This window comes from Osmia bicornis, chromosome 12 (assembly GCF_907164935.1).
Source record: "Osmia bicornis bicornis chromosome 12, iOsmBic2.1, whole genome shotgun sequence".
NCBI classification, from domain to species: Eukaryota; Metazoa; Arthropoda; class Insecta; order Hymenoptera; family Megachilidae; genus Osmia; species Osmia bicornis.
In genome coordinates this window covers 3026260-3052235 of record NC_060227.1, presented here as the reverse complement: position 1 = coordinate 3052235, position 25976 = coordinate 3026260, and the positions used below count along the sequence as shown (strand labels likewise).

Sequence of the window (25976 nt, the reverse complement as noted above, 5' to 3'; positions counted from 1 at the left end):
GGAAACGCGCATGATGAACGAGGTGTTAGTCGTTTATGGGTCGCTGAGGGATTTATACACCAAAGACAGAGATACATCCGGCTACCGTCGCGTTCTTTTCTACCCCGTTATTTTACGTCCACGTATAAAATCGCGCATCTCGTCTGGACTGTAAACGCTTTGACAATATCACGGTTAAATAATTAAGCGTCGACATTGACAGTCCACCGATTCGTAAATAATTTATCACCGACTGTTCACTGGATGGATAAATTGAGTTTTTCACTTTTGGCGAAAGGCGATCTTATCGATGCGTATATCGATAGGGTGGGTGGGTGGGTGGGTGGGATGAGGGAGTGTCACAAATGGGCCATGCAAACGAATTGGTCGCAGGGGTGCAACGAGCTTGATGAATTCACTGTCGGCAACAAATAATCCACAATGCTACCTCTGCCATCGGTAATGGTAACTGGGTGGACAAGGCTAGCCGATAAGGCTTGTGCACCGGTTGTTGTGTCCGTTCTCTGCAATGCACCACGTTGAAATACGTCGCCTGACATAGATATCCATCGTTTCCCTTTCCGTCCCGATTTTAATCCCGATGTGCCCGTTTAATGATCCATTTCACGCGCGTCCATCTCTCCGTGTGCCAGCTACCCTGGCCTGGAATCGCAATTCGCGATTGCCCTAGTCGTTCGGTGCCTTCTCGGCTGATATTTATGGTTTTTCGATAAATTTCAAGAAAAAGAGCATCGACCCTTTCGAAGCTAGAACCTTATACGCTCCTTTATTTCCTCGCGAATACGCAAGAAAATTCTTTTAAAAACGAAACGCGAAATTTGCAAGCGAACCACCGGTGAAATATAGATCAATAGAAAGATAACGATCCGTTCTCTATTCGGGTGTTTGGATAAAATATGAGGAGGGGGTTGCGCGAAGTCGATGCAATCTGTAGGCTGGCAGTGCGTAGTGCATACACGGTAAATACGCCGGCAGTGGTACACATATGCCTGTGTACATATAGATGCATACACATATATGATAAACAACTGGAACGCGTGACGCGGGCGAAATCCAAAATTCATTTAACCCGTGAAGCGCGTCGGTGTGTCGATACGCGAGGCGTGGAGTTTCTCTCGCGTGCATCGCTGCACATTTATGCGGCCCATGCGACGAGACAAACCGAGTTCCCTTCCCTCGACTACCTGCCTACCGTTCGTTGGATGCCATCACGATATATGGATGCGTACTGACGTTGATTCGATTTCACCCTGCTAAACGAGCAAATCGTTTCAGACCCGTGTTTCCCTGTTCCGACGGTTTATAGAGGATAACGCGCCACAAGATTCGGCCTCACAAGAATTCCATCTTTTTCCATCCACCGATTCCACGAGTAAATTATTTATTTCGCATACCAATGATCAAAGGTAGCTATTCAATTTTTTCCTCCAATACCATTCGATGCATTTTTCGCGATGAACAACGAGCCGTAATCGACGCCGGTTAATCCCAGCTTCTCTGTATACCCGATAAAGTGGACAACGCTTTGTCGTAATCGCGTTGAAAACGAATGGAAAATACGAGGAGCGAATAGCGGCGCGTTAAAGAGAAGCAAAGTGGCCGGTATCACGCAACGGTCAAAGTGGTTCACAGTCTCGTGATCGCGCTTGTTCGAACACCGTCCAGTCATTTTCCGTTCTCGCCTAGGATAATCAATCATAGAAAAGAAAATTCTTTTTTTTTTCCTTCTCGAGTTAGCCCGTTATCTTAGATCCGATATGGCGGATTAATTCTCTCGCGAGCTAGTTAATTTTTCCGTCAAACTTTTAGCCGCGTTTCTTGCCGTTTCACGATGATTTGCAAGTAATTTCCTTGAAAAGGGGCAAAAGCTTTATTAATGATCTCGAAACATCGATACCGAAAGTGTCGAGAGCGTCGGTTGTAGTATTGGAAGAACACGAGGGTTGGTCGATAAATTAATTTCCTATCGACTGGAGCCGCATTGTCGGTGGCACGCGGTATAATTGGAAAGTGCTATCGCGGTCGATGAACTCGTGATTACCGAACGTGGATTAGATATTTCGAGGATTATGGCGGTCACGGAGCCTATACCCGTACAAATTGCAGACGGTCGTGCAAATCGTCGCGCGATTCGTAGGCAATTTAACCGGCACGAAATGCCGGATGCCGGTCCACTCTGCTGTTTCGGCTTTGATGGTATTGCGCTCGAGCGATACTACTGCCAGAAGTGGTCGCGGTCACGGTATGGTCAGACCAACTGAATCTCTACCTCGTTTCTCCCGTAATCGTCCAGCTATTAATCAAATCTGTCCAACGTTCTTCACACATTTTTACAAATTTAATCTTATTTCAATTAATTATTAACTTAAGTTATTATTAATTTAATTGAATTATTAACTTATTTAAGAGTACGCAAACTCTGAATGGCTACAGGCAACAGATTTTCATAAAGACAATTTTCTGTCATGATCTCCTGTTTATCGCTCGAAGTTTTTATAAGCTTGTTCGGGTCAGAAGTAACAGAGAGCTGAGGAAATCCGTGCTATCGCAATTTCCACTCGGCTGGAAGCTCTCCTCGTCGTCGTCTCTTCGGCACAGTAGGCTGGAATAAAGATATAGCGTCGTTTTACGACGCTCTGCTCGTTAAAAGAAGACCATCCCGTCGGGCAGCAGATTCGCTCTTTTCGTTTTACGTTGTCGTTTCTCGAATTATTATATTTTTCGAAAGAGTCTCGTTTATTTCTCCGAACCTCCGTCGGTTTGCAGTGCTTTAATCCACTTTATATCGCGTGAAATTTATTACACCCGTTGAAAACTCATTGTCTATAAAATCGCTTGATTATCTTTCGTCGTTTCGCGTTTTTCTCCTCGTGTCGCTTTGAGGTGCCAGCTCGAGAGGTGGAAATACGCTTAGAGTAATTATGGCGGCGGCAAAGTCACTCTCGAAAGTATCACGGTAAAAGAAAACGAAGTAGGTAATTAAAGAAGATTCAGTCGAAGAATTCTCCGTGCGTCGGTGTACATTTTTCCCTCGTAACATTTGCGTTTCATTGAGAAACGCGAGGTGCTCGAGACCGATGATGTACAGCGACGGCAGGAACGTGTAACATGCTCGAAAAGCAGAAAAAGCAAGATCTCCGGCAAGTCCTCGACGCTTTGCTTTCCCCACCCTCGACCAAGCGGAAGACAAATATGCTTGAGGACGACCTCGACGAACTCTTCGCAGAAGACGAGGAGTTGCTTTAAATTTTAACAGCAACTATTTGCGTTCCTGCTTGTTCGCGCTTAATTTTCGTTTCGCTTTGGCTACTCGAACTGCATTGAAACATTCTGCTTTTTTCTGTTTCCGTTAACAAAAAAATGAAGAATACAGGCATTCGGGTTGTTCAGAAAGTATTGGCCATAACTTCTAGCCGCAAAATTAATTAAAGTCCCCGTTAACAGAGGATAAAAAAGGTTCTTAAGAGACCATGTGCCGGAAGTCAGCGGTTCTCTCGGAATAAATTGTTAAAATTTTTGTGGAATTTTGAAGGTGCACAGTTACGAGGTGGCTTTATTTCAGGGTTGCAATGGTAGGTCAAGCTCTCTAGGTCAATGACTGCAGTGTTTCTTGCTGATAGGGTGCCTTTATTACCAGGCTTCTTATGGTTCTATAACATTGCAGCGCTAAAGTAACGACACCTCGTAACCGAGAGGTCATCAAAATTTTGTAAAATTTTCAGAGTTTGCGTCGAGGAAACAATGGGTTTTAAGTATATAGCTGTTTTACCACTTTTTATCCCTTTAACCCTTGCGCGATTGAAGCTTTAATATATAAAACTTATTTTAAAAATGTAAATCAACGTGTCAAGGGTGTCCAAAAAATGAAGATCCAGCCTTTAGAATATAAAACCGTGAGTTCCTTCGGGAAGATTTGACGGCGAAAGGGGTTGGAAGGGAAACTCGCTACGTTCGTATTCCACGTTCGTGGCGTTTCTTGCGTGAATTTTTTTCCCGAGAAGGGTAGTGAATCGGAACGGATTAGCTCGAGATCGAGAACGGACGATAAGTAGATGATCTATGAAAGATACAGCAAAGTAATCGCTACTCTTAAAGGAGATAGAGAAGAAGGATCGTTGGAACGTCTGACTTAAAACGATGAAATCTACTTGGGCTGAGCTACGAATGCCTTTACTGATCGAGCGACAGTAATTAACGCCTTTCTCAATCGTTTAGTCCATTTCCCGTAATATTCTCTCTCTCTCACGTCTCGATAAAACGAAGCTCGTGAATATCGAATATCGAAGTTCAACAAACTGCTCCTTTTTCTCCCAGTTGTATAGAATTCGAGGTGTCAGCCACCGGTGGCTCCCACGGTATTCAACGTGTGAAAATTTCAACTTCCGCGTGCATAAATACCTGAAGGCACAACGAACGAAAGCATTTATTTGAACGAGGAGAAAATAGACCCAGGGAGGGGTCGGGGAAAAAAGCAGAGACTTAGAGAAATACAATGGCCAGTCTGTTCCGTCGTAATTATTGCATTAATTCGTCGACACCGTTGCTGTGTCTAGCACAGGAAAAAAGAGCATCGTGTGCAGCCTTTCTTATTCCGCAGCGACGCATTGTGGGCGATGCACGGGCGACGACAAAAGCGCGTCGCTGCGAATAAGAAAGACGACTCGAGCCAGGGGGTAAAAGAGGTAACGGGGCGGTCATAAAGCAGGCTGGCAGGTAGGTGGTGCGAAATAAAGGAAAAGAAGTTGCAGAGGACGGGGTGGCGACGAGGAGTATGCCGCATTTTTCTATCTTCAGTCAGGGTATTAGAAGTTGCGGGTTCGAAAGCTGTACAACGAAGACGTCTGTTCATGGTTCGACAGCGACTCGCCTCGTCTCACCCCTTTATCTCCCCGTCTTGGTCAATCCTTCCTCGTACATTTTCCAAGTTCATCGGTTTCTCGGATTTTCCGCCTTGCTCCGTGACTCCGCGTCAGAGAAATCCTCTTTCGTTCTCGTTACGTTGTTGCCGTTCTAAAAGGAAAGAATTTTAATCCTCTGCCCCCACGATAGAAATGGCTCCGCCACCTCGTAATAAGTGTAATACCTAGTTGTATCTTCAAAATTAAATCCTCGACTTCCATGGAACGTGTCAGGAATAATCAAGATCTTATCGTAACACGAGGCGAGTACGTTTTTTCCTCGCGTGTTTCTTTGATATCTTCGATCGAAGTGAATCGCAATCGGTGTCAGTTGAAATATTTAAAGCTTAAAACGTAAAATATCGCGCTCGCAATTCCAGGCATGCCCGTCTAACTTCGATCGGCTGATCTCTAGCGATCGAGATAGGACACGATCCAACACGGCCCTCGAAAGCTGGATCAAAGTTTCACGGCAAGCAGGCCCGATACCTCTCTCGCATACTCTCCGGTCCGGTTTACACGATCGTTACACGAGGCTGCTGCATAATGCATGCACTTTCGCACACCATGATCACTAGTTTACGGTTAATCGACTAGCATGCCGCTTACGAGATTCTCTCGCCTCGTTATTGTACGCTTCTCGTTATCTCATTTGGATGTTCTCGTTTAGAAACGCGTTAAATCAAGTCATTATTTCTATAGGATAAAATATCAAGATTAGGAAAAAGAAAAAAATGTTTCCGCCCGGGATCGAACCGGGGACCTTCCGCGTGTTAGGCGGATGTGATAACCACTACACCACGGAAACTGCTTGGAAGTTGAACCCTTTCTTTTCTCGCAGCTCGTTCAATTCGCTAGTTTTCACTTACGTAAGTGAACGAGTACCTTACGCAACGTTATACGTAAGAAAAGAAACCTGAATCGAAGCTTTCGATTCATATTTCTTCCAATGCAGAAACGTAGAAATAATTCAACGAAAAAGTAGAAATAATCCATTTTTATTCTTTAAACGTGTTACCCGGTACAGTAAGAACATAATGATACAGAAAGAAATAAAGAAAGTGGAGGAGTGTGGGAGAGTGCGTTTATCAGAGACGCGTAAACAGTATACGCGATCGCGGGGGTATTTTATGTCGCATGAAATTGAAATGTCACGAGCGACGTTTCCGTATCTGATAAAGTGCAATAACACACACGACTGCGCAATAATGCACGCGCGTGTGCAACCGCGTACGCAACAATCCTGACACACACGCGCCGGATAATATCTAATTTCGAACGGGAAACATAGTATGTAGAGCGAAACAAGTCGTGTCAAGTGCCGTCCGTATTTCTATGATCTCGATCTCGTTGATGTAATCGACACTAGAACGTTGCTCCATTTCTTCTTGTCGTCGGAGCCACTCGAAACGAATTTAGTTCCTTTTTTTTTAAATTCAGTTTATTCTTATAACAATCTATACGAACTTAGAAAATACGTATATGCAAGTTTGACGTTACGAGGAGAATTGCCTGTGTCTCCTTTGAGTTCCCTTTTTATATGGCAAGTTTCCTGGGTAAAAGGATAGAGAGTGACGTAGTGTGAGGATTTTCTTAATGAGAGCCTGATGCTGGAAACATTAATATCGAAAAGGGCCTTGTAGGGAAGATTAGGAAAAAGGTCCTGGTAGTTAAAGATTTGGGAAAGAAAGGTCCGGATATATAAATATTGGAGAAGGGTTTTAAAGGATGTTCGGACTGGACACTTTGGAATGGTCGATTTGTGCAGGTGTCGATGAGGATGGTTCGACATTCTTGAATCCCATCGACGTTACGTAGCTCGTACTTTTTCCTCGACAGTAGTCTGCTCGACTCTCGATGAGTTTCGTAACGTAGATAAATGCAAACGTCGTGATCCTGTTAATCCGTAAAACAAACCTGCATAATCCATCGTTCTGTCGTTGCAGAATGGTCTGCTCGCGTTCGCCAACCCTTCAAACGTCGTTCGCGCCTGGATACACAGACGTGCGTGTATGTGTTTGTGTGTGTACCTGCCCCTCGAGTTTCCCTTGTTTGCCTTTAAATATTCACGGTTTAATCTAAAGTTCCATCTTATCGTCGCGAGTCGTGCTCACGGATTGGCTGACGGTCGGATTCGATCGAACGGAGTTTGTTTCGAGGCTAGAAACTCGTAGCTCGAGGGCTACGATGACTTTTGTCGTTGAAAGGGCTTTTACGAATCGGTGCTCCCCGAAGAATGTTGGTCAACGAACGGTTGCTCCATGAATTCCTGTCGTATCTCAATCAAACGATTATAATTATAGAGCAGGAAGGTTGTTATATAAAGATCGGTTACGTTCCCCTGGGAGTGGCTGGCAGGTGACAGGCGAGACGAGGAACTTTGAAAAATGACAGTGGCCCGGTCAGGACACCGAGATAGAGAAAGCTGGCACTCTTGAAAATTTATTATCTACTGTAGAATTTATCGTTCTGTCTGGCCAGTACCAGTGGAAGCGCGTTTTTAAGCTTGGGCTTATTCGATGAATAATTGTCGAATAAATTTACCAATTATTTCCGTTCGTTTAATCTCTTATCGATTACGCTTTTTTTGAGTAGACGCGAGGGCAATTAAGTCTGATCGATTGCACAATCATGGCGCAATCTTTGCGATATATTAAGACCGGGTCAACGATAAGCAATCTCGGTCTCTTCGGACCTGCTTTCTTATCGAGAACGTTTTCGATGAAGGAAGCTACGTATCGTCTTGTAACACGGTCTCATCGTTTCACCATTGAAGAAAGATGAAACCAGTTTAGCGAACAATCAACAGGAAATTTACAGCACGAATCGACTTCGGTTACAACATAATTCTCTTTCGCTAACGATGCATTAAAACGTGGGCGCATATTTGCGGCCACCGTTTCCTCGTAGCTGCATTAAAATATTGATTAACGCAACGTTGCGGTAACGGGACGTACGCGGGGGTCAATGCGACCAGCTTTGCTTAATTAATTAATCCGTACGCGCCACTTTCGCTAATGAATTTGTTGTACGCTGAGAAATTTCCGTCCTTTCGTTGAATCGATCGCGTTCGCGCAACCCTTTACGTTCTTCCGCTTAACCAATTATTTCTTACAAACGATTCATTTCACAAATTGCAACGTGAATATCTTCGATGGCCAAGCCAAGATGGTCTAAGGTCAAGACGGAATTTCGGTCAACAGTGAACGAATGCAGTCGTGTTTCGTTTAATATTCTGACGTCTATGAGAGAAAGAAGCAGTTGAAAAGGAATTGGGTCAGAGTTGGACAGAAATAGATGTGCGAGCATCGCGACGACTTAGATCTAGAATTTCAAAGTTTCTGTGCTTCATATTTTTATTAATCGCATTTTTGCTGAAACGCGAACGTCTGGAAGGACAAAGAGAGAAGCGAGGCAATCGATTTCGAAGGTTTATCGGCGTCGAAAAGGCGCGAGAAATAGCAACGCGAACGCGAGAAAAAGGGTTTTCGAGATGGGAAATTGAAGAGAACGTGGTGACGCGAGAAACTCGTCATCTGGTGCATACGTCAGATGCATCTACATCGGTTGGCACTTATCGATCTCAACGTGACCTGCTGAAACTTTTCTTGTAGTTAGTCTTTATCGAGAAAAATTCAAGTTATAAACAACGATCAGATGGGAAAAGAAGTCGATCGATTGTTGTAATTTCCTATTTCAACCAGTCCTCTTACCTGTACTTGTATGAATAGTGTTTTTCGAACATGCAACGAAGGAAAATCTTGATGACAAAATTACTTTCGCGTTGAGATTTTAGGTTGATGATAGAATCTTCGCTTCGGGGCAAACGCTGTTATCCATAAGGTAATTTATTCTTTCATTATACAAAATGTTTCAATTTTATTCTATCCATCAATATTTAAAAATGATAAAGTTAATTATATTTAAAAATCCTCCCAATTAAATATAATAATAATTTTTTTATAAATTAGTAATAGGGTCTTATCATCTCTCAAATTAACTTAAAATTCAAATTCATTTTATATAACTGAGACAGTTTATATTTCATTAATTCATTCAGTCTAGCTCTCAATTGAAAGACAAATGATTATGCTACCTTTGTACAGTCAAAATACTGCAGCTATTTAATTCCTCATTGAGCAGAACTGACCTTAAATTAAATTCAATTTAATAGTACTTAAATAGGTGTTGTTGTGTAAACGCGAAGCTTATGGGAATTTGATTAAGCCAGCAAGGAGCAAAGATCGAAGTTTAAAGATGCATCCGCTGTCACTGTTTGAATAGTCAACATTTGAAACCCATAACTTTATTCATTCGCGAGTATACAACCCTTGAGTATTCGCTAGTTCCCTATCCAACTTTTCACTCGTATTTTCGACGTGAAATGTAATTTTTGAGACGCACTGTGCAGTCGGATAGATTCAACGAATCGCTGAATGCGTTACCAATTTTAAGGCAAGCTTCGACCATCGTCCTTACTCTACTTTTATTCGCAAATATTTACCCGTGCCAGGTTCCACGCGGAACAAAATTTTCCTCGATAACAGCATTTATCATTCGCCAGGAACGCGAGGGAGGACGATTTCGTAGTAAATTTTTTAACGCGTTCCCTCGGCCCTCGGGAAAATTTGAATAATAATGCAAAGCAGGACAAATATTTGAGAACATAATTGATATTCTCGATCGAGTGGAATAAATACGCATTAATAAAATAACAAATTCACGATCGATTGCAGCGTTATTACACGCGTTCGCGAACGGTTCTCGTTAATAATGGCGGACGGTTACGTGACCGAAATACAAAAACTTGCCAGGTCGTACGCTCTGTTGAATAATCGTTGAAACGAAAGCAGTGTTCCCTTGCTTTTGAATTACCTCGCGAGCATCGAAAATTTCCGATATGACTGTATTTCAATAATGCATCGCGCGTTTCCACCGATTTGTTACGAAACGGTAGAGACGTTAATGAATAAGTTAGATGACGAGAAAAACGTATTTTTTTCCCCTTTCAACAGTTTTCTTTCGTAAAATCTGATTGTAAACAGATCTGCTCTTTTCTCGTCGACGTACAAGAGTGTTGGAGTGGCGAGGGACGATTTCATCGCGATCTGGCTACGTTTATCGAGGCAATTATCGTCGTTGCCATTAATTTCCACTGAATCGACAGGAGCATAATGGCGGTCATGAAGGCAGGCTAGAGGCGATTCTGTCAAGCATTCGTTTTATTCGCTGCCAGTCACCGCTGGTCCAGCGGAATTATCATTGTCCTCTTCTCCTCTGCCCCCACTTTATCGTCGAACAATCATTTTCCTCGAGTGCCTGCCGGCACGTCAATAATCGCATTTCCGTTTTCGCCTCGATCTCTCGCGATAATGCGACGCGCATTCACCGTTCATTGCAATTTCACCTATGGTGCCGACTGATCGGCTCGCATAATGCGTGCACTTCGATCTTCATTGAACCGAATCGACGGAACACGCGTATCAATCCGATACTGTTCAATTTCCCTCGACTCCATTCGGATTCTTAAGCGGCGAACTAGTTTTCGGTAACTAGCGAAATTTACTCCACCATAGCGATGGGAGGAGACTGGAGTTATTTTGCTATTCGATCAAACCACTCGACGAATCGTTTACGCGAGGGTATTCCTACCGGAGCGAAGTTGGCGAAACGGAATATCGTGAGATATAGCTTCGCGTTGTCCCATTCTTCTCGTAAGAAGAACGAAGAAGCTTTGCTAGTCCAGTTGGAGTAATTACGAAAGTTGCAGCCACGACTCGACCGTTATTAAAGCCGGGCCGAGCCGCGTCCGTTAAATCGAAATTTATATCCGAGTCCTCCTCTTTTGGCCATACGGTCGGCAAAGCACGAATTTATCATCGGAATTTTCAGGCAGATTTTAATTAACCCGTTTCGCCTCGTCTTCCCATGGCCCGTGACCCACCTTTGCCTCCTATCTCTCCTAATTTTACTTCACCGCTCGACCGAACTCGTGAACCTCGTTGCATTTCCCAATGAACCTTCGCTGATGCTTCAAATGTTCGACGAACTCTAAAGTTTAACGAATAAACGAAGACTTCTATCGGTACGATTTTATTATAACATCGTTGTTTTTTCGAAATATCCAGGCGAACGAAGTCGTCCATAGTCTATATGGACGCCAAACGCAGACCCATTATAATCCTCGACACGTGCCGAGCATTCGTTGTCATTTATCTCTGACATCGCGCACAATACGCGTAATCCTCTTGCGCTTTCATCTCGCTCCCGTTAATATCGCGGCTATTTAACGCAACTTGATATATATCTCTTCTTACGAGGACTCGAGAGCGTTGAGAGGACGCTTCGATCATCGTCTGACTATCTTTTGTCGCCAGCTTTTTAATAGTCTCTTGTAAGTATCGAATTCGAATCTCATTTGCTTCCAAGAAACAAAAACGATTTCCCTGTTTTTCCGACTAAGTACGACACGAATGGCTATCAACGAACCGCCGCCAGTCAAATAAACGTTAATGTATCGATGAATCGCGTGATCGCCGGTAAGCTTTTCGTGCGAGCTCGCGCCGATATCAACGAAAGTATTACCTGTTTACACGGCAGGAATGACTTATTATTCTGATTAGTCGTCTCCGTGTACGCGATTCCGCTCTCTCGTTTGACTCTCGTCGCGAGATTGTTGATAAGAAACGATAAGAATTTTGAATAATTGCAATTATACCGCGCCTCGCTAGACAGAACAGTTTTCATTGCGGCCTTCAAACAGGATTTAATTATTTAATCAGCGAAAGAGATGGAATTTTGGCATTCGCGAATCTTGCGGTAGAGAGGAAATTAGTTAAAGTGGCCAGAGATCGATGTAGAGCGACGTGTCGTTGATTACTTTCGCATAAAAGTGCATTCGAGTGGTGTTTTAATTAAACTGATTGCAAAGCGTATGTTAATTAGGTAACTCGATGCACGAAACGATGCGTTTCTATACAACTTTTTATATTTTCGTTCAATTGCCTTTGAAATGTGTTTTTCACGGAAGGATTTCTTCATAAAGGATAAGGGTAAGAAAGGGTGAAATGATTGGAAGTAAGTTGTAGCGGTTATATTATTACATTTGAACTGTAAGCTGTGTCACGAATGGGGTTCGATATTAAAACGCAAGGGTGTTAGCACATAGAGGGTTGTAACGTTACCGAAGGAAATCCTCTCGTTTTCCATTTTCCAAGCATCGTTGAACCCCAATGGAATTACGTGTATGCTACATCGGCGATAATGCGAGAAAACAAGCATCGTAACGAGAAAAGTTGCACAATCATCGCGCGCCTGGGATTGCGTTTTCCATTAACGGCGAAAGCAAGTGGAAAAATTGTAATTATATCGATTGGTAGAAGGGGAGGGTAAAAGTGTAGCTTATTATGACGGCGATAGGATGGAAATTAGTGTCGAGAAGCGAAGAAGTACGGCAACTTAATTCCATCGGTTAACTGGCTCGAACGAGTTGGAAAATTGAAGGAGAACTCGAGGGTATCGAAAGTGAGGGGCTGATCGACGAAACAGCAGAAATTTTAATCGAGTTATCAAGCACTTATCGCGTTCGCTGGGTGATCCGCTCGCAAGACGGTTCTTGCTTCGTTTCCCTCTATCGGACGATGGTCACCCTCGAGAAGAGCGTAGATTTTAATCCTGTTACAAAGCACTTAACACCTCTGATGGTCGTTTCTTACTTTCGCCTTGCGTCTGGAACACGTTCGAGCGGAAATTGCGCAAGTTTTCGAACGTTAAACTATCCTAGAACTTAAATAGCTAGAGACTAATTGAGAAGCTGGTTGGCCGTCTTAAATCGAAGCCTGGTTAATCGACGAACGGATATTTTCAGTTAACGCCTCCTCCAAGATCGTACGCGGAATCTTGATAGAATAGCAAAAGATACCAGAACGCGTGTTTAACATACGGGAAATTTCTATGGGGATTCAATCGCGAGAATTGCTCTGGTCGATGCGTATCCACGGAATCTATCTCTCTGCAGAATTGTCCTCAGTTTGATGGTCCGGCCGTTAAAACCGCAATAATCTTAAGCGATGACCTTTCACCAGCCGTGCCATTCCTTCGCTTCCTTTTCGCTTCATCGTGAAAGATTTATGACCGGAACATAAACGACCGCGTACACGATCCAGCGTCATTTTCCCTCGGGACCGCTTCCCGTCGATCACCCCTCTAGCTAGGCTGCACCATGGAAATACTGCAGGATAAGCTTTCGAAAACAACTATTCTATCGACGGAACGAATCGTTTAACCGATTGCTCATATTTTATGCGAATCTAAGCATTCGAAAACTTTTCGATCGAAACGGCGAATACAAATTGGAAAATTTACCTATATTTATCTAATAGACACTGGCTGTCTATTCGAAGTCGATGTTCGATATTATCCTGTTCCATCGATAGGATATCGATAAGAAAGTGGCGGATGACCCCAGAGTGGACGTGACCTGACCGAGGCAGGTCTTTCCGTGAAACTTGTCTCAGCACTTGGCCACGAGTGCGCTCGAAGCTGCTCTTTCCACGACCTTCTCGATAACTTGGTAAATTATGTATGACACGGTATCGCGCGAACGAACCTCTCGATACAGCCTGCTTCTCTAGGAAAAAACAGATCGAGTCCGAAAGGAAGGGTAGCGCGGGTGGAATGAAAGAAGTAGAAGAAGAAGAAGCTTAACGTTGCTTGCTACCTGTCGAGGCTCGAATCACGAAGAAGAACCTCAGAGGGAAGAGAGCTTTTTAAAATTCAGAGGAACATCGTTCGTGAAGGAATGGATTTCGGTCGGGATGCAAAGTGGTCCCAGGAAGCACGTAATTTAAAAACGCACGGACCCGATGGCATATCTTTGCAGCGTGTCTCGAGGTTTCACGCGATCGCTTCCCTCCTTTAAACTTTAGTCTCTGCAGCTCTGTTTAGTTGTTGGAAAATGTGAATTTCGATTTCGGGACGTTTCGTAACACGTAGGACTCGGTTTAGAGACGTAATGAAAAAAGTTACGGGAATGGTGGTGTATTGTTAAAAGTATTACGCAAGGAAATTTGCATGAAATTTCGAGGAAGGGAACGAAATGTTGGAGAGAGTTCAATAGGCGAGGTGTGACATGGCTTCGTCGAGATCGAAACATTGTCAAGTCGGTATACGTACGCGACGACAGTCTGTTTGCATGCAAACAGTATGTGTTGCAGAAAGTTGGAATAAACGTGCAAACGAAGTTTGCCCCCGGGGTTTCTTCGAGTTGCGAATGCACGTACGCGTGAGCTGAAATCTAGTTGGCGATTCGTTTGAGATCTCAGACACGGCGAACCCTAATCAACCTCACTGTATCAAAGCTTGCCGTAATTAAATATATTCCTTATAACGAACGGAAAGATGATGCCTTACTCGAAACTACTGCAACTAAATTACCTTCGAACTTGGTATTCCAATAAATCATATTAATTCGTTCATTGCGGTGTGTACCTCTGGGAATTGATTACCTAACAAATCGAATCTTTAGTCAACAGTGAAAAGGTTAAACGACGCGTCGCAGGTGAAGTAAAGTTCCCTAAGGTAGCATCGAATCGCGTATTTAACCACAACGAGCTTCTCTATAAATGGCCCTCTTGTTTCCCTTTCTCTTAAGTGCCCTTCAACCTTTAATTCCAGTACATTAAACAGGATCCAGTTGATGTCTATAGAATATACAGGAATTTTCAAAAAAGCTGTACACTGTAGAATTTCGAAATTTGTTCTTTATTCAAGAAACATAACGCTACATTGCGAAACAGTAAAATATTGTACGATTTCTTTTGGTACATCGAATGTTTGATTTATAGAGTACGCGTCTCTTTTGAGGCAGTCTGTATCGGAGGATCCTTTCGTTGCCGGGTAGTTCTATTCAGAATCCAACGGGGGAAAGATTTTCCCTTTTCTCTGGCGTGCCGTGAAAATAAATGCGTGATTCCCTTTCTGTAGTAGGAATCCTCGACCATGGGCTGCTGGTTTCCTCGAATCTGTGAAACGCTCGCTCGTATATCAGTTGGCTATTCGGTTGTCTGGCTCAGATACGGTTGACGCCACACCGCGATCCGTGTCGCGGAAAATTCTCTTAAACTTTAAGATTCCATTAAGTCGCGTACACAGAAGCTGTCGCCACCAGATTCTCCCGTTATCGAATTTTATGAAACCAATAAGCGGCTAACCGACGGGACGCGACGCTCTCTCTGCGACCTGAATAATTTGCGCGATGAAAAATTTGAAAAGTCCCTCCCCTGGTTATCTACTTTCTCTCTTTTTCTCTCCCCCTTGTCGATTAACGTCAATCTCTCCTCGTTTTCTTGGCGTGTTTCGTGGGGAAGATAAATTGACGGGGAAGAGTATGCGTTCGACGTTTCTCTTCCAAAGCAGAAATAACGTACGTCGATTCGCAAACTGTAAAAGACTGTTTCATATAGAGAGAGCTCTTACGTTGAAACAGCTTTCGCGGAATAGTTTAAAGGGATAAAATGTCCCGGGTTTATCTGAGGAGAATAAGAGAAACGTTTTAAAAGGAATCGCAGGTGCTTTGATGTACGGAGAAGTGTGAAACAATGCGGATAAATAGCGGCGGGTCGTGTCGGTGATTCATAATTAGATTTTAATCGAAACGAATCACCGGACACGCAGACTTACCGTATCGGCGATGCACTAATTCACAGCGCATTACCTCCATCGCGTTCTCCGTTAGCTTTAATGGCTCTTGCCGGTTGCTTCCTGCAGAGAAAGTCCACCCACTCTCCTCTACACCTCCCCTCGGAAGGGACAATTTCCAGAGCTATGCTTCTCTCTTGCGTCAATTTTCTCGCTCGCCAAATGACCCTCTCTATCTAGATCGGTCAATTATCGTCCATTTCCTTGTATCCTAGCTGTATCCGAGTGCTGTGTCGATCCTTAACGGTCCGGGCTCGGAAAATTTTGATAATCGTAGCTAACAGAACGAATGCGCTTGTTACGATCGAAGTTTTCACGATGCTTTCACTGAAATATTGATCTTTCCTAGCGAAACATCCTGTATATAAAACTTCTTGATTTCTCAAGTAGCCGTGGCGACATTCGTCTGAATATTTTCCAGTCGGTCGAGATACTTGCCGGTAGATCCCGTTGAATTTCAGATCCGAACGGCCACGAAGTTGAAGGATCCTTCTTGTTCTACGAGGTACGAGCTACCGGTGAAAACACGACTCGTAGAGTTAGCTAACCGCCACGACGCGACGTCTTCTCTCGTGTCACTCTCCCGTCGCGATGCCACCCTCTGATATACATAATTTCATGCAAAATATATACGCGGCATTAATTTGCATTATGATAATGGGGAGAAGCGAAGAGCGGAAAACGGACCGAGCATCGACTCGGTTGTCGTCGCATCGTAACGTTGGTTTACCTGTTCGCAAGACGACTTTACACTTGGATACCACGGCAACGTTAGCCCCGAAGTGCTAATAGACGCGGTTTCGAAGTTTAGACCACTTACAGCTCTTCCAGCCTCTCTCGATCCCTTCGAAAGGTGCTGCTGGGTTACCGCTAACACTCTATCACCCTTATCGCTAATTTCGTCTGTTGCTCGAGGAGCCTTCTTCCTCTCTTCGATTATTAGCTCAACCATTACTGCCTTCGGTGCTACTCCAGCAATAAGCCACGAGCCATCAGAGGAAAAGGATCCGCTCGCAACCCCCTACAGAAGGAAGGAAAACAAAGCATTTCGTCGAGGAAACTATGCTAGTGGACTGTGGGTTCTGTAGTTCTATCTAACCTGGCTGTGTCTGAAACGCAGAAATAGTTAATCACCTCGGAGAATAGGTGTATACGAACGGGTAGAGGAGAAGTTGGGAGAAAGTAGATGTAGGTGTGGCGGATGTCCCTCCGGTGGCGAGTACGAAGCAAGCTACCATCGTTTATCCTCCAATTATCTCCACTGGCTATCCTTGCTCGAGTAAGAAACTTTGGTATCGCGCGAACTCGTTAAGGATAACGAAATATCAATCGTCGAGCAGAAGAATCAGAGTAAATGAAATTAAGGACGCTTAAGGTGGTTGCTGAAACGACGAGTTAAACGTCGGTCAGGTTCTCGAGATCGTTAAAGCGAGGATACGACTAACCGTGATATAAAGAAGGAGGCTGTTTACCAAGCTCGAAGCACCGCGTTGTCGTCGCATTTCTTTTACGATACTACAGCTGATAACGGACCAACAAATGTTGAGCTAAAGGTTTAATGGGGCTGAAGCAGCAGTATCGCGTCCGGAATTTTCTGTTAAATCACGATTAGAAGATCGGTTCACAGGGGTGTTCTAAAACTGGTGTGGCAATAAATTCGAGGAGACGTCGCGTCGAAGCGGTGACGAGAGGAAAGAAAGGAAAAAAGGGAATCGAATACGATCGTCAAAGAGGGATGCTTAGATCCACGCAAAGGTTCGGTCTGGTTGCTCGTAAAAACGGACGTAAAATTGTGAAAAGAGGATGGCTTGTTCTCGAGAACAATGTGTCTTGGTACGTACACGTGAAAGATAAATATATATGCCGCACGCTCGCTCTCCTCCTTTCTTTACGACACTACGTTTTCCAACACGGCAGTTTAAGTCGTAAAAAGAGATGCTCCCTTTGTTTTTTAATTCTTTGTTACGGTAAATAACGATTAATCCGCCTGTGATCTGTTTACCCTCGAGAGCTAAAGCTTCTTTTAAAATGCAACTAACACGCGATGCGATGGCCAGCTGTGATAATTTTAGTTGAACCTTTGAAAAATTAGAAATCGAAGGATTTATTTTATCGAGATGAAACGTGAATTTTTCGCAACACTTGGTGTCCTTCTTCTCCGTCGCGTGTCGTTAGAAAAACGACCGATAGTAGAAGGGTAAAAAGGGGGTTGCAGCTGTCGGGTCGACGGAAAATCCCTGGAAATCATCTCGACCCTCGAACTTTTTAAATTCCTGTACCTTCGAGAAGACGTAAAGTGCATCACGCGACTTTGCAGCGAAGAGAAATTTTTTCTTCTTTTCACGCGACAACCGTAAAAGGGATTTCGCGTTCCCTGCTATCCCCGGGAGAATTCACCGGCAATTGTCGCCGGTTTGGCTACCTTTGTCGCATCGACCACTAAAGCTTCCGTAGCCAGCTTTGAGAAGCAGATTTTACTCTCTCGATAGCGAGTCGAGAAATCGAGAACGGAGCAAAGTTTAATTACAAAGCCAACCGACTACCGTATCGCAGAAAATTCGACTCTAACGCCGCCCGTTTTCTGCGCTGTATCTGTCGAGCGATCGCTAATCCACCTTTTAGAAAAAAATCGCGAGGTTTATCGGCGTCTTATCGTACGTTTGCCTCGATCAAACTTCTCGAAACTTTCGGAAAGAGCCACGTACACCAGAAGGAGAATCGTTTCTTTCTCTGAAGAGAAGGGTCCTCGAGTATCCTCTAAGAGAGAAGGGTGAAAAACAGGCGAAACTTAGGTGCATCGTAGAGAAATCGAAGCGGTGTATATTCACGGGCAAATACTTGGCCAAGTATTCGCGGTTCTACGCTCAAAGAAGTCCTCCAAGCTTGGACTTAAGAACCGTGGGTGCTCGAGGAAAGTAGTACCCACGTAATTGCTTTCCATTCATCCGTTTCACGTAGACCCGCTTCTCTCTTCGTCGACCACGTTGAAAGCGTTCTCGCTACAACCACGAATTTACTACAAATTACTTGCCAAAATTCATTTCGTGCCGGCGAAAGGACGGTATCCTCCGTGGAAATAAAAGCGGTTTCCTCAATGCCGGCCTTGTGCTAGCATTTGAAAGACGCGTTTCTTTGCCGTCGCCCTGTCGACTCGAAATTGCAATTTCCTCCAACCGTACCCCTTTTAACTGCATTCCTTATTACATTGTATCACTCGTGACTCTGTTAAACGTTGTAAACGACGATGGAATAATTCATAGCCAGTCAATTACCGGCTCACGTAACGTGTACATTTCCTCTGCTCGAAGCGTATCGGTTCTTCGAGGTAGGCGGGTCAATTAACTTCGACGAGATGATTGAACGACACGAATCTTGGCGAATTCTTCTAATTGCGAGAGGTATGTCGGAAGGTGAGAAATTTCGCGGTCGACGAACGAGGGAAGGGATAGTATTCTTAGGCGAGATCTTTTCGATGGCCGGTTCGATAACCGAGCGATGCCAGCTATTTCTCGACCTCCGCTGGCTTGGTTTTCACGCTGGTAAAGCGACGCGACTGAATGGCCATTGTGCCGCGGACAACGATTGTACAGGCAGCCAGGGGGGTTGCGTTGAAAGGAGAGGTATCGCATTGTCCTCGGTGACGAGGCGCCTCCGGAGAAAGAGAACAAGAGCAAGGAGAAAGGAACAGGGGGCATGAATAGCGAGAACAAGTGGCGTTCGATGTCCTCGATGCACATCCTGAAACTTCATCAGTTCTCTTGCACCCTCCTTCCATCCTGCGAATCGTTTCAACCGTTCGATTTTCCCGTTCTCCATTATTGCCCTGTTAGCTGGAGAGATCTCGCGCGAACGGCAATCAACAGTCGCAGGAAGATCGTTCGAATATTTACCCTCGAATATCGTCAAAGGGGATTTGCTGCGAGGAGCTAAATAAGCGCGAAATTAACCGAGTCGTTCGTTATCTCTGGAAAATCATCAGCCAGGCGATGATTTCTCTTCCTTCCATAGCAAAATCTCTCTTTCCAGATACCAGACGGATATGCGATAGATATACCGTCAGATCGATGACATTTTTCCCGTGGAACCATCAGGAATGTAGGTTTCTAGGTTAAACGATAGACGAGAACGATATTGTCTCTCTAGCCAGGATAAATAAAGCAGCGAGACTGCAAAATGTTTCTTTGATTATTTTCCGTTAGTATTTTTCTGCAGAGATGGGACATTTCAGAATAATTGAAAGACGAAGGAAATTAATGGCACTTGAGAAAAAAGGAATTAATTTCCTCTTTAATTCCTACTGTTCCCTTAGTCGCTGGAATTGTTGAACGTTCCCGATACAAAATCGACGCAGGCTCGGCGTTAATCGAAAACGGGTGACATTTGCAACAGGAAATTGCAATTTATCGGCTCTCTTCGTTAAAGCTACACATGATCGTTACCGTGTCGCTTGATCGGTTAGTCCAAATTACGCGTATCCGTTAATTTATTTACTGTCTTTATTTACTAGCCTATATATTTACTTTCTAATAATCGTGGCGGTGATCTTTGATTCCTGTTTCATCGCTCATTCGTGATCCTTTATCAGGGTTTTGTCCCCTGGGCACGTTTTCTTGTTGTCCTTGAAGCGTGGCTCTATTTGAACGTAAGAGAAGGTAAGGTAGAAGAAGCTTCCGGACAGTAAGGAGCCACGGGTGGCCTCGTAATTTTCGTTTAGCTTCCCTGTGACGCTTTTGATCGTCTGCCCATTGTCTCTCCTTTCCGTTCTCCTTCTCATCGCGATTTTTCTTCGCCTCTTTTTCCCCGGCGAACGCGAAACGAAACTATTATCCCGCGGGAAGGAAACACCGTGTCGAGCGGAAGTCGTGTTCTACCAGCTCGACACCGTGGAACGTTTCCTCGTTGACCTTATTCCCCTTTAACACGACACGCCTCTGATATTTAGACTCTCCTCCGTAAAACGAATCGGAAATTAAGTTGTTCCTTTTAACACCTGACAAAGGCGTACTATCGCGTTGGTTTTGATATTAATTAAATCGTGAAAATCTTGAAAGTATATATAGAAGGAAATAGAAAATGGGAATGCGATCGAGGATACGTTGAACGTTAAAGCGGGTCTTTCTAAACTGGAGAAGTTCAGTTTACGTTGGTATTCGTGTCGCCGTGCGCTCTGCTGGAAGTCCATTTCCTTAATTCGAGTCTTTATATCGCGGTTTAGTGCCGGCCGAATGAAAGGTAGAAGAGGATTCCCGTTATCGTTACTGCCTTCTATTACTCCCGTTGGCAAAATTAATTCTACAACCGCGGATATTAAACGCGACTCCGCGCTCGGGAACGATGGAGGATGGTATTATTCCGTTTAAGGTGAGCCAGCTTTGTTTCTTCGCTGTTAAAAGGAAAAGAGCTCATCTTCTTCTGATTTGTCGCTTTTTATGATAAACGCTTTTGCTGATAGGAGTGAAAACGTTTGCGTTGTTCTACAAATTTGACGCGACCGTGTATGCGGATGCGCACGGTAACCGTTTCGTTTGGGAAATGATTACCGATAGTACGGCACGCGGTTACGAGGCAAGCAAACGATAGTCAAACACTATCGGCTTTACTTCATATTCGTACAATTGCTATGCAAACCACGCTCGAGTTCTATTACAAAACGAATACGCGTTAAACAATCAATGGAAGGGGGGTGTGCACCGAGCGTTCGCATTTCGTGTTTGCCTGACCGATTTTCAACTTCGACGAAAACGCTTATCCATGTAACTAGAGCTTTAAAGCGATTTGTTATTCCGTGATCGATTTCCATAATACCGGCCAAGGTACAAACATGTAAAAATGAATTGCAGATTTGTGCTTTTAATGAATGGAATATCTGAAACCTGAAAGAAAAGCATTAATGTTTCAGGGAAGAATTTAAAATCGAAAAAGGAAAAAGAACAGTCGAATTGGAATATGTATGATTTTTCTTCCCTCTGTGTCATCCATAATAGATGAGTGTATTCAATTTGACGGGAAATAGTATTACTCGTTATTAAGAAGAGTTTATTCCATTGGAAATTTTCGGGAAGCTCGTTCGAGGGCATCTGTACGGGTTTCGCGAGCCACCGAGTCCATTGTTGGAATGAATATTTCAACCCTTGAGAAATCTTAGAGCGAACGTCTCCTCTATTCTTCGGGGAGTGTCGCGAGGAGAAAGAGAGCTCGATGCTCTTAGCATTTCTGATAACGCGTTCGCATCGCGATGCTTTCAACCTGAAACGGCATTCCTGATAACGCGACCGGTATCCTCGTCGCGATCGAATCGCGAGCTTGCGATTATTCCTGCTCGTTAGCGGACAATTGCGGTCGCGAATGAAATGCCAATGCTAATCGTGAAACCAATGGCACACGAGTATCGTCGTTTCAGCGTTTACTTTGACCAGGCTTATCCTAGATATCGTCGTTACGCGTTATTTAACATTCGAACCGTGCCGGTCACCGTGCAATCGGTACTCTGATATATTCAGATGAGAGGTATAACAAGTGTCCTACTTTCGTCGAAGCATTAACGCGACACTGAAAGCGTTTAAAGCTGAATCGTCTTAAGATTCTTAATCCAGAGGAAGCCTCTTTACATCGAGGAAGAACAGATCGCTAGACAAGAAGATTACGATGGCGAGATGGAAAAGCAGCCCTTTCAAATACCATTTTCCCATCCCCTTTCGATCGGTTTTATCCATATCGTGCGTCCATATGGGTACTCGACGGCCAAATCCCATTGCTTTGGCAACGGATCATCGAAAAGGGCCGTAATACTATCAGAATACACTGCGTCCCCGTTCCCCGGAAATCTTTCCAATCCTCTCATCGATTCGTTGCTAATTCATTTCGAACGAGAACGTGCCATGATCTTTCGCGCGAAGCGAGAGAAATAGCAATTACGATGGGAACGCGTTAAAAATGGCTGTAAGACAATTAACACGATATGCATATATATAGGAAAATGTATAGAAAGCCTGTTTCACGGTGCAATATTTGTGCAAATACGAGGCAAAGTCGGCGGAGACGCCGCGAGGCAAGCAAAGCGAACTTGTTACCAGCTACAGCCGGAAGATTCATTATTCAAAAGGGGATCGAGGTTTTAGAGCGTCCACGGGGAAAAACAACTCGCGTCGAAGGAGAAGAGGATGTAGCATCGGAACGGTATCGTTGGAAATGGAATGGAAAGTCGAAGAATTTCTGTGAAAGCCTAAAAGTCGACAGAAATTCACGTAGCTAAACACTTTGCGAAGAATAAAGGTGGGGTTGAAAAGTTGAAGGGATGGACAGGGTTCATCCTGAAATCACGACGTTTCTGTTGCGGTCAGAAAGAACCAACAAGATCTCGCTTGTGCATTCGGTTCGCGTCTCGATCGAAGAATCGAATTCTGCTCGGCTGCTCGACCCTCGTGTCAGAAGGGAGAAGCTCCGTTGAAAAGGGCCATCAACCAACACCACGTCGCTTTCGCGATCGTCTCACACTCCGTACACTAGCTATGTACTTTGTCGAATAGACCGGAGGGAAGTCTATCGTGCTGATTCGTGGCGCATATTGATTTCAAAGCTTTCTTCTTCTTCTTCCTCATCTTCTTCTGCTGCTCTTCTCTCCCAACACCTTCACCTCTGCCATTCTCCCTGTTCACGATTCCCTTTGCTCGCCTTTCTTCGCCGGCTCTAGCCTTCGTCTCGATCAAACCGTGATTAAATTGCGGATGCTTCCCTTTTGCGCGCCTCTGTCCGCTCGAATCGAGACGCTTCGAATCGAAAATAGATGTTATCGAACGATTTACGAATCTTTAGTAGCTCCATTGCTGCACAGACATACGCTTAACGTTTACACGAACGTCCTACTTTTTTCTTTTCTCCATAGTTTACACGTGGAACACGTAGCCAAAGATGGCAAATTGATAGGGAACTGTTCGATTTCTTTCGACGTGAAATCGTCGAATTCGCATCGCGGCCACGTTTACCTAAGCCATATCCAACGGCATTTGGATAATGCAAACCGTAGACGTTTCTCCGACGCTCATTGGTATGGATGGTACACAACCGGTATCAGGATATACCTGTTCTTTAATATCTCAATTTCTGCTGGTGATGGTCGCAGGAAATTCTTGTAATCGGCGAACGTCGAGTTAGTTGCTTGATCGTTTCCAATTGAACTCGTCTTCGTTGCGACGACCTAGATAGAAAGGACGAAGGCATCTGTCGTTGTCGAATGACTGCCTTCCTCAAAGTCCTTCCTCGTTTTTTTTATCTTGCTTTTGTGAAATTCAGCATTATCCTGGCACCCCTTGCTCCAACGTTTCTTCTTCCTTTTACACGCTCGAGGAAGATCGAGGCTATTTGAGCGAGGATAACCGGAGAGACCCTTTCAGAGTCTAGTTTAAATGATAATGGGCAAGGCACACCGGGGGACACTTAAATCCTCCCTTCTGCTTTCCATAAATAATTGGAGGTGGAAATGGAGTGGATTCCCCGGTGTGTTAGCCCGTACGCTGCTGCTGCTGCTGGCTCCTTCAGAATAGAGTTTCGTTTTCCAATTGCGATTCGATAGAACGGGAGAGAGATGCTTGCTTGGCTTCTTCGCAGTTTCCCTTGAATAATTAACGAGTCGGCCGGAACGTCTGCTAAATTGGGTAACGTGATTGATCGCTTGCAATCGTTTCACCATCATTCAGACATCTTTTCGGCTGCGATTTTATAGCGTTTTCAAATATGTCTTTATGAAAACCTTGCTTGCCCTTTCGTAAAATATCGATCTTTGTCGATTAAGGAAATTTAAATCGAATTCCTGTACCTTGGAACAGTGTCTTTTCTCGAGAAAGTTGGAAATCGTGATAGGATTAAGTTTAAAGGTTTGTCGATCTCCTTTGAAGATTTCCTGAATGAAGGCGTGTTTCAAGTTGGCCAGCTCGTACAAGCTTTTGGTCTCGACGCTGCTGATACTGATGCCGATGTTGTTGTTGTTGTTGTTGTTGTTGTTGCCGATGTTCTTGTTCTGCATGTTGCGGATATGCTTGAGGCTCGTCCGTCTCGTGTTACAAGCACAGGATACACAGTATGGCCGATCCTGCCGAGCATATAAGGTACACAACGAGGTAACCTCGTACTCATTCAGGATTTAATTGGTATCAGTTACGCCTTAACCGTGTTGCGGATAACGGCATACGTTACACCTATCGTGTCCTTGTTAGACGTTCGAATTAATTGCCTTTCAGAGAGACTTCTCTAGCTAGCCATTTTTCTTCGAAACGCCGCGCCGCGGGAACGACTGTTTCTTTCGGAATGATTTAGCGAGTGTGAATAGATAGGAATTCGCGGGAGTGTTAAACGAAACGAAGAGAAGAGAAAACAGGCTTTGCAATCTTCTTAGTTTCCTTTTTTCTTTTTTTTTTTTTTTGATTTCCCTTGGGTTTCCTATGGTACCTGAGAATTATGGGGTTTCGATGATCCGTATTCAAAAGGTAGGTTGGAATTTTGAAAGGTAATTTACCTGTGATGTATGCGGATTGAACGGTCTTAAAAGAAAAATATTCCATAAGTAAAACCATTCGACCAAATCTATTACGGATTCATTTATAGGGTCAGGTCGAAGAGATAAAGCAAAGTAAGAAGAACGAATAATTCATTTCCTTGATCGTTACTTTCGCAAGATGATCGAGACGACGAAACTATTTCACGGAATTGCTTCTGCCGGGTAGTTTGGATTATGCTTCGGCAAATATTTGGCAGACAGCCGAAAGTTGATTCGACGGTTTTTTCCCTTGATCGGTACCCCTTTCTTTTATCGCTCTTCGTTCACTGCCGTAAGGTATAAATCTCATTTGCAGAAAATCGCGAAAACGCGTTCGTTTTCCATCTTCATCATTCGTTTGTTCGCTTCGGTTATCGTTCCACTTTCCTTCTTCTCTTCGTTTCTCATTGGATCATCTTTCACCTGGTCGAGCAGAAATTTCCTTCTCTTGTTCCACTTACGAAACAGACGCGATTCCTTCAAAGTCATTAAGTCAAAGAAACGGAATAATGGCGAGCATCTGTTTCTTTTTCCTTTTTCTTTCGAACATCTCGTCGATTCTTGATCCCTCTCTGTGTATCTTCCATTTTTCAGCTTCTTTGCTTGGAAAACCTTTGAAGCTTCTCGCCGTCGATTTTTCCTTACCCGTTAAATGCTTTTTGAAGGTTTATAGAATTTGCGAATATAAATTTTCGGTGTCTTGCAAAAATTTTTCAAACGTTATCAGTACTTCGCGTTGAAGCTGATATCCAGTCATTTCTCTGCAAAATCTTCGATTTGCAACGGATTGAATTTCTCTATCAAGCATTCGACGCGTTGAGAGTTTTCAAAACGAACTTTCGCGACGTCAA

General features: G+C 44.0%; 1 protein-coding gene and 1 non-coding gene across 2 annotated transcripts in view; one reads left to right on the top strand and one right to left on the bottom strand.

The window, feature by feature from the left end:
• LOC114880716 overlaps nucleotides 1-25976 on the top strand; it is a 46364-nt gene that overhangs the window by 12585 nt on the left and 7803 nt on the right. The gene's annotated exons all lie outside the window — the stretch shown is intronic.
• Trnav-aac lies at nucleotides 5634-5706 on the bottom strand. Its single transcript has one exon. It is a non-coding gene; the product is annotated as a tRNA-Val (tRNA).